Source organism: Protopterus annectens, chromosome 17.part0 (assembly GCF_019279795.1).
Source record: "Protopterus annectens isolate FY-2018-M chromosome 17.part0, PAN1.0, whole genome shotgun sequence".
NCBI classification, from domain to species: Eukaryota; Metazoa; Chordata; order Ceratodontiformes; family Protopteridae; genus Protopterus; species Protopterus annectens.
Genome location: NC_056751.1, coordinates 749679816 through 749689237, shown reverse-complemented (window position 1 = coordinate 749689237; position 9422 = coordinate 749679816). Strand labels below are relative to the sequence as shown.

General features: G+C 39.1%; 1 long non-coding RNA gene across 1 annotated transcript in view; it reads left to right on the top strand.

The window, feature by feature from the left end:
- The first annotated feature begins 844 nt into the window (after positions 1-844).
- LOC122791359 overlaps positions 845-9422 on the top strand; it is a 77009-nt gene continuing 68431 nt past the window's right edge. Inside the window, exon 1 of the long non-coding RNA XR_006363148.1 lies at positions 845-885. This is a non-coding gene — a long non-coding RNA (uncharacterized LOC122791359). The remainder of the gene's footprint in view (positions 886-9422) is intronic.

Sequence of the window (9422 nt, the reverse complement as noted above, 5' to 3'; positions counted from 1 at the left end):
TCTCCTTTCACATTTATGGATTCATGTTGATAGATCAACAACTGTGTATCTGAGTGATGATCCATCTAAAAAAACAGCTGCAACAAATTTTGCTGAATCTCAAAGATATGTTACTTTGCAGGGGAAGCCCCCCCCCCCCATATTCTCCATCTGGAAGGACAGTACCACAATCCCCAAACTCAAATACACCTACTTTGAGGTAACACAACAAAACAGAAAAAAAGAAAACTCCACTGCCGGCAAACATTGTTTCAACCATTTTACTTTGTTGGATCAGCACTCGGCTAAAGATCTATTGACCCATTGACACTTTCCCCAAATTTGCTCTGGGCTGCAGCATGAAGTCCTTTCTTACTTGTAGTATATAAACATGCATTACAGCATCTTGACTGGATTGTTTTTTATTTACTAAAGACATTTACTGAATATCTATTCATTTATTTATGTTTTTTTTTATTGTATGTGTTTTCATAAAAACTATGTTTTGCAGTGTTTCCATTCTGTTTGTTTCCAGTGTCTCTTGCTCTGATTTTTACAGAATTATGTTCTCTATACTTCGCTTTAAATCTCTTACTCGTCTTGCTGTATTTACATGTTTCAGTTGTAGACGTATTTCATTCAAAACAAATTAAATTAAGACATTTTTCACAGTAAGTATTATAGTTCTGCAGCTCCTTCAAGTTACAGAAGGGGAAGTTTCTGCTGGGGGAATGAACATGTTATTGTAACACTAATTTAAACATTTGTGCATAATTACACAATAGACCATCATTCAAATGACTTGCTACCTAGCAGTTCAGTACAATGATTACATTCCCTTACAGATATTTCCCTTTTTTCTGCTAGGTGAACCAACTCAGCAGGAATTACAAGCAAAGCAGTCAGGTAAGTAATAGCCAGTGAAGTTAACTTTTAAGTATAGCAACTTACTTTACATGAACCTGTTTTGTTTTCCACAGAAACCCTAAGGACATTCGGAAATCTGTGTTTCAGGGGTATGTGGCCATAAGGATTCTTTATTCCTTGGGTGACTAGCAATGTAGACTTCTCTTCTAGCTAGCTTGGTGGATACATTACAATACAGTATTCCCAGCTCACCTGCGAATAAAATTGGACTCACTTCGCTATATTTGGCTTTATTATGTACTGAAAGGATAATCTAGTCTCCCCACTGAATTCAAATGAAACCTTTTCCCATTTAATTTTTTTCTGCTTTTCAAATATGTTTAAGTTCAACATAACACTACTAGTAATAATAAACTATAGAAATCTGTCCTATTAATTAGAAACATTTTGATTGTGTGCCATTCCCATATGTAGAAAGCAAATCTTTTAGAATAAATCTGATTAGATCTTCTCTATGACCTCAAACCCGTCTCTGTCCTCTTATGTTCAAATTAAAGTCGTTTCCAAATAATTCACGGTACAGTTTCTCTTTATGCCCTCTGCTTTGATTCACTGCCAGTTCCAGCTGGTCTGCTTCCAAAGACTGAATGTGTATTCATTTTCTTCTTCTGCTGTCAGTATATATTACTTTGTCAGTTGAGACAAGTTAGCGATCAGATGCAGAAATAGCATGCTTTGTGAGATTTATCTATATTTCATAAGGTTCACAGATTCATAGATTCATATAAGCAACCATTTAGATTTACACATGAAGGATATTTTAGCAAAATATAAGATATGCAAGAAGGTTGATTTGGAAATCTATCTCTCATCACTTGTAGCAGCAACGGTCATATACAAAAGGACAATAAAAAGGACAAACTGGACAGGATCAAAAGAGGAACTGAAGGAAAAGCAGGAAAAGCTGAAGGCATATACTAAGTAAAGGATAAGAAAGTGATTTAATTGGAAATTACATTTTAGGCAAATGACAGACAATTTTATTCTGACAAACAGCAGTAACTAATAATGCCAATGTAGAAGGTATTCACACAGCTGTGCATTTAATTAAGTCATTGCAATGTATTAGTGTTATACTGTAGAATATTTACAAAGTCAAAACCTCAGTTGGAGGTTGTAAATATTGTGAGCAGGGTCATATGCATTATTCTCAAGCAACTTCTCTAAGTTTATTTTAAAGTTAAATATATTATTTGATAACCTTATTGAGACTGGCATTTGATTGCAGCAATGTTTCCGAAATATAGTATTAAATATGTAAATCAACAAGATTATGTTCACTCCAAGTAGCATTTAGCCATAGGCCTTAGAGGAATATTCCAAAGTAGAAGTGAGATTATCAATTTTAAAACTACTATTTTAAAAAAAAATAACACATCTGTGACAAGCCTGTAACTAATAGATTGTAGTTACAACTCTAGCAGCTATTACTTTACTTATACCTTATAAGCATCACAGATGGAATTTATTTACTAAATATTCTCTGAATGTGTTCTAATATTTGCAACTAAGTTACAAGTTATATGCACATGGCCCACTGTATTCACTGTGAAGTGTTATCAAATATCTTGATTGCTGAGATAAGAGCCTTCTTATGCCTTCTTGCAATAGTTCTTAAAATGACTCTGTGACATCCCTCCTTTGGACCAGTAATCAAGGAGCCTCAATCCTCACCACTGACACCAGTGAGGGACGTTCACTTGGAACAAAAATAGATACACTCAGTATTTTCAGATGCAGGTATCTGCACCAAGCACAAGTTCCCTTAAGAGCACACAGGGAACACACTCTTGTCCTGAGTCTGCATTTCCTTCTCTCTCTCTCACAAGGCGCCAAATAAGTCTCCACACTGACTACAGCTGTAGAGCTGAGTCCTCAGCCGAGTGTTCCAAGCTAAGTCCTCTACCGCCTGGAAACCAGTGCTCTGTGTCCCTGAACCAAGTAGCTGACACACACACACACTTTGAGATTTGATTTTCAGACACACACACACACACACACACACACACACACACACACACACACACACACACACACACACACACAGAAAAGATGGCACAGATTTACCAGCTGTGCCCCTTCTGCCCAGACTATAAGGTAAATACTGCCACCAAATCACTCCAAAGCCAGCTACTGTAAGGCTGTTACCAGCATGTAGAGTCATAGGTGTTTACTAAGCTAATGATCACAAGGGCCTTTTTAAGCCTAGCCATGCATCCCAAATTTCTGACAAGTTCTGATACCCTTGAAAAGTGTAAGCATGGGCCTGGCAGATGAACCATTTACAGGTTGTCTGTGTCCATTTGAGACATAGGTGACAAACCACGGATAAATTTCAGTTTCCCATCTTTGTAACAATTTGAAGTTTGATAAAGCATTCTTTGAGAACATGAAAGCACTTACTTGAATTTAAATAAAAGCTTTATTTTTTATTATTGGCCATTTGAGTCTGTTTTGAGGACTGGATATAGTTTTTGTTATTTTGCTTTTATACTCGGAAGGTGCATTCATTTTGGTTTTATTATTTACCTGTACAAATCAGTTTGTTATATAAATGACATATAATTCTTTACAGGACTCCAGCTAGCTATGCTGGCATGTTACACATCCACTGCCCTACTTCTCCTACCACAGCTGGCAATATCTCACATCATCAAAGACTCTAACAAGCTACATAACATTTTCTGATTGATGAAACAGCATTAGACTCATTTCTAAATAGTCTGTCCTCAGTCACCCACAAGAACTTCAGATGAATCTGAAACAGGCAAAATTTGATGGCCAATTGCAGAAGGGACATTTTGTTTTCTTTTCCATAATGTTTTGCCATACAGTTACTTGTATTAAAGTAAACTTTATTAGCTTTGAGACCAGATCAACAATTCATACAAATATTTCTGCAGGGTGTTGAGCTCTTCCAAGCTTGTGACAGTATTTCTTTTTTTCTAGTGTTATCTGGAAATTTGCTATTCCATATATATTGACTTACTGGCAAAGTGTACTTAAATACATTAAACCAAAACTGACCAAAAATGCATCACTGGAGGACCAGTAACCAATCATTTGCTGCTTAGCCATGAATTCTTACAGAAAAGGGATGCAGAGGATTGCAGTACAAATATACCTTGCACATGTCCAGAATTAAACAGAATGTTCAGTTTTACTTCATATTTTTGGCCTTTTCTGCATAAAATTTGTGTTTTTTCTGGCAAATCAGTGTTGATTAAAGTCATTAAATAATAACAAACATTTCAGTTTCACACTGTATATCCATCATAAAATGCATGTTACCTTCTAGTTTTATAAGAGCAATATTTAAAATCTGCCCAAATTTTGGGTCTTTGTCCCCTTATTAATTTTGGCTTTATCCATATTTCTTGTGCTAAGAGGTTGAGAGGTATACGAATGCAGCTATAGAGAGTGGATATTGTTTTTTTTATTTTTTTAATTTAATTTTGGAAATTAATCCATACATGCAACAATAACACAAATTAGCAATTGTGTTGCAAAATAATATCAGTCATATGAAGTCTAAAGAAAAATAACACTTACTTCACAATTATTTATAAAAAACAATACCAAAAATTTCTGTTTAAACTGTGAGCTTTGGCTGGCTAAGACCTGTATGCTATCAATTGAACGCATAAGTGAAGCTAAGTAACTTTTATCTGCACTTTTATCAAATAATACACGATTTAAAGTAATTTGTTTGTGTTGCATTGAGGAATATCTAGCAGGAAGCTGTGACTCTGTTTTTCAGTAGTACAAGTGGTATTTTCAGTTAAAGCTTGTTAAAAAAACTGCATAGCCAGTGATAGTGGGGGTAGTTTCCTTTATTGTTATTCAGTTTCTGTCTTATACAAGTGGTACAGTGAATTATCTTCTGTTTAAACTGTGAGCTTTGGCTGGCTAAGACCTGTATGCTATCAATTGAATGCATAAGTGAAGCTAAGTAACTTTTATCTGCACTTTTATAAAATAATGCACAATTTAAAGTAATTTGTTTGTGTTGCATTGAGGAATATCTAGCTGGAAGCTGTGACTCTGTTTTTCAGTAGTACAAGTGGTATTTTCAGTTAAAGCTTGTTAAAAAACCTGCATAGCCAGTGATAGTGGGGGTAGTTTCCTTTATTGTTATTCAGTTTCTGTCTTATACAAGTGGTACAGTGAATTATCTTCTGTTTAAACTGTGAGCTTTGGCTGGCTAAGACCTGTATGCTATCAATTGAATGCATAAGTGAAGCTAAGTAACTTTTATCTGCACTTTTATAAAATAATGCACGATTTAAAGTAATTTGTTTGTGTTGCATTGAGGAATATCTAGCTGGAAGCTGTGACTCTGTTTTTCAGTAGTACAAGTGGTATTTTCAGTTAAAGCTTGTTAAAAAACCTGCATAGCCAGTGATAGTGGGGGTAGTTTCCTTTATTGTTATTCAGTTTCTGTCTTATACAAGTGGTACAGTGAATTATCTTCTGTTTAAACTGTGAGCTTTGGCTGGCTAAGACCTGTATGCTATCAATTGAATGCATAAGTGAAGCTAAGTAACTTTTATCTGCACTTTTATAAAATAATGCACGATTTAAAGTAATTTGTTTGTGTTGCATTGAGGAATATCTAGCTGGAAGCTGTGACTCTGTTTTTCAGTAGGTTCCCGCCCAACCTCCCTATTTTTGTCTTGGTGTTGATCTTGGTGGCTTTGAAACTGCCCGCCCCTCTTGTAAATTTGCACTTGGATACTCCTCCTGGGCCCATCTCATTTGCTCACTCAAAAAAAAAAATGTTATCTGCTTTTACTGTATTTGTGTTTCTTCCTACTTTATTGTGCTTTTGCGTCATCTTAAAAGTACTCAGTTGTATTTATTACTGCTTGTTGTAACTCACTCTAAGCCTTTTAGTTTAAGCACTTGGGCTTCAGACCAGTTGTTTACATTAAGAAGGTTTGTGGTCTGCATTGTAGTGGCAGGACAGGTAGCTTACATCCTACTGAGTTGGGAACTGCTGATTGAGGGCTCAGTGTTTGTTATTCTAAAAGTGTTTAATTCTGGTTTAAGCACTTGGGCTTCAGGCCAGTTATTTTACATTAAGAGGGTTCGTGGTCTGCACTCTTGTGGGAGGAGAGGCTGGACTCTGCCCTTCTGAGCTGGGAATTTCTGGTTAAAGGCTTATAGTGCATGCATATTTGAACTGCTTCTTACTGAAATTGGTACACCTTGTTTGCTGTAGCATAGACTATATCCAGGCCTGCTGAATCTAGCTTTGTTTGTATAACTTGAGCACTAATCCAGGCATTCTTTAAAGTACTCAATTGTATTTATTATTGCTTGGTAGTAACTTGACTAAAGTGTAGCTATCATTCTAAGTCTTTTGGATTATGCACTTGGGCTCAGACCAGTTGTTTTACATAAGGAAGGTTTGTGGCCTGCACTGTGGTGGCAGGACAGGTAGCTTACATCCTTCTAAGTTGGGAACTGCTGATTGAGGGCTCAGTGCCTGTTATTCTAAAAGTGTATTAGTTCTGGTTTAAGCACTTGGGCTTCAGGCCAGTTATTTTACATTAAGAATGTTCGTGGTCTACACTCTTGTGGGAGGAGAGGCTGGACTCTGCCCTTCTGAGCTGGGAATTTCTGGTTAAAGGCTTATAGTGCCTGCATATTTGAACTGTTTCTTAATGAAACTGGTACACCTTGTTTGCTGTAGCATAGACTAGACCCAGGCCTGCTGAATCTAGCTTTGTTTGTATGCTTGTTTGCTTGTTATTTCCCTGAAACACTAATTCCACCTAAAACGTGCCTTTTCAGTGCTTCTGTGGATCCCTAGTGATATCTGCATTGCTTACTGTACTTATTTCCTTGTTTCACTTGAAAGAAAGTTACTGTTTGTCATTTTTGCATTTAAGTTACCTGTAACACATTGCATTTAAGTTACCTGACACTTGCTCACTAAAGCAATTATATAAGTCAGCACTAAAAAATTAAAAGCACTACACCCTCACAAACTCCCCTCGAGTACCTTGTTCCCCATTGGCCCTTTTTTTCAATTATAAAGGAATTCCCAATACTATTCTAGCATGTCCAAAGGTCAGTTGTCAATCTCCTCTCTGGTCCAGCTGGTGAATCTGGGAATCTTGAGGCAATGTTACAACTGCCTCATGTACACAGACAACCCTCTCCTCCTCCCAACAAATTCCAACAAATGTGAGAGATGCAACCATATAGCCAAACTGGAGGCTAAGCTCTCTCAATTCAGTACTGGCATAACCAGTCAGGAGGAGAAGGAAACCACACTCACTACAATTCCAGTCTCACATAGACCTACCACGGCAGCAAACCAAACACATAAACACACAAAAACATACTCGGAGACTCTAAATAGAAATCTGCCTAAGCAGCAGAGACCTCCAAAGCAGACACCCAAGCAACCGCTACCCCAAAACAAAACACGTGCAACACATAGCTCACAAAGCCAGTGTGCCAAACAGTCACAGCCCGTAAGGCTAAACAACACACCTGATACACTTGTAATAGGTGACTCTATCGTCAGGCACACTGACGTCCCGCTCACCAGGCTGAACAAGGAGAAGGTCACGGTGAGCTGCCTGTTGGGCGCTAGGATCCGCCACATAACACAAGCACTCAGGTCACTCCAAGCCAAGTACAAATATGACTCCGTCATTGTTCATGCTGGTGTGAATGACCTGAGATGTACCTCCCTGGACTACATGAAAAGCGACATAGAGGAGCTCTCTGAGCATGTAGCCCAGGCCGGTATGACCCTGACCTTGAGTAGCATCTTACCCTCACCAAGAATGATGCCACAATATGAAGACAAGATGATTAATTTCAACAATTGGCTTAAGTATTGGTGTCATTCAAAGGGGATCCAATGCCTGTCAGCCTGGGATGACATGCTCGACAAGCCACGGTGCTTCACTAGGGACGGCTTGCACCTGTCACCCCTGGGCTTTCGGATATTGGCAAAGGCTCTTGCTACCCCCATAGTGCCTTTTTTAGGCAAGGCTCAAAAGACAAACCCACCTCCATAGGTATCACAAGGGAGAAGAAACTAAGAGTAATGCTACTCAACGCCAGAAGTCTAAACCTCAAGATGCACGCACTCGAAACTCTCCTTAGCATGGGGAACATCAATATCTGTGCAGTAACAGAAACCTGGTTCACGGCTCTCTAGAGCACCCCAGCACTACCAGGTTATACCTCATACCATGCTTTTTGGCCCCAAAACTTGGACCGAACTAGAAAAGAAGGGGGAGTATCAATATTCATCAAAGATACCCATACCTCCAGGTTGGTGGCACAGCACGAAGCATCAGAGACTATCCATGTGCAACTAACAGTGGGTAAAACTGCCTTCCATGTTATAGCCTGCTACAGACCACCCTCCCAAACCCAGGAACCCCACTCGGCCTTCCTGAGAACACTGGAATATATGAAGGTCTCTCCAAACACCATTATATTGGGCGACTTCAACTACCCAAACATAGACTGGGAGCATTACTCTAGCTCCAACACCCTAGCTCAAAGGTTCCTAGAATTTATAAACTCAAATGCTATGGAACAACTTGTTACCACTCCCACAAGAGGGGAAAACATACTGGACCTGATCATCACCAACATGGGGACTCTATGCTCCAGACCAGAAGTGTATCCCTCACTGGTAAGATCAGACCATAAACTAATCTCACTGGATATTCACATCCCGACCCCACCCCCTGCCCAGAAAACCACAGTGAAAAACTTCTCTAAAGCAAATTTCACACTCCTCAAAACCAAGGTGGAATCCTTCAAAGCCCCCGGGCCTGTGGAAAATACGGCCCAGACTGCAGAATCCTTTATAAACACATTCTATGTACACCTTCAGGAATGCATGGATCATGCAATCCCAAATAAAACCAAGACCCAGTCCTCCAAAGGCAGACGTCCTGTCTGGTAGACCCCAGCCATAAACAAACTATACAATAGAAGGAGTAAGTTACTACATGATAGAGCAAAATCCCAAAAAGGGAAGGCATCTCTGATCAGTGTTAGCAAAAAACTACAGGCACTCATAAAATCGTCTAAGGCCAGGTTCGAGAGAAAAATTGCAGAGGACACTAAGGATAATCACAAGGCTTTCTTTAGTTATGTTAGGAACCTGGGTGGGAATTCCCAGATATGCTCAGAATTAGTCCAAAATGACAAAAAATACACCGAACCCACAGACATTGCCAACATCCTAGCTGACAGGTTCAGTGCAACCCCCCCCCCCCACCAAAAGGGCAAATATCTATCCCAGCAGAGTGCTGCCCCCTGACATCTCAGATGCTCAGGTAAGAGCCGCCCTCTCCAAAGCAAAAAACACAGCATCAATGGGACCAGATGGTGTCCCGGGCTGCGTCCTACATGAATTCCAAGAAGAGCTAAACCCAAACATAAAACTACTGTTCAATCTCAGCCTTACTACAGGATATGTACCCAAAGAGTGGTGTACAGCAACAGTGGTCACTCTCCACAAAAGTGGT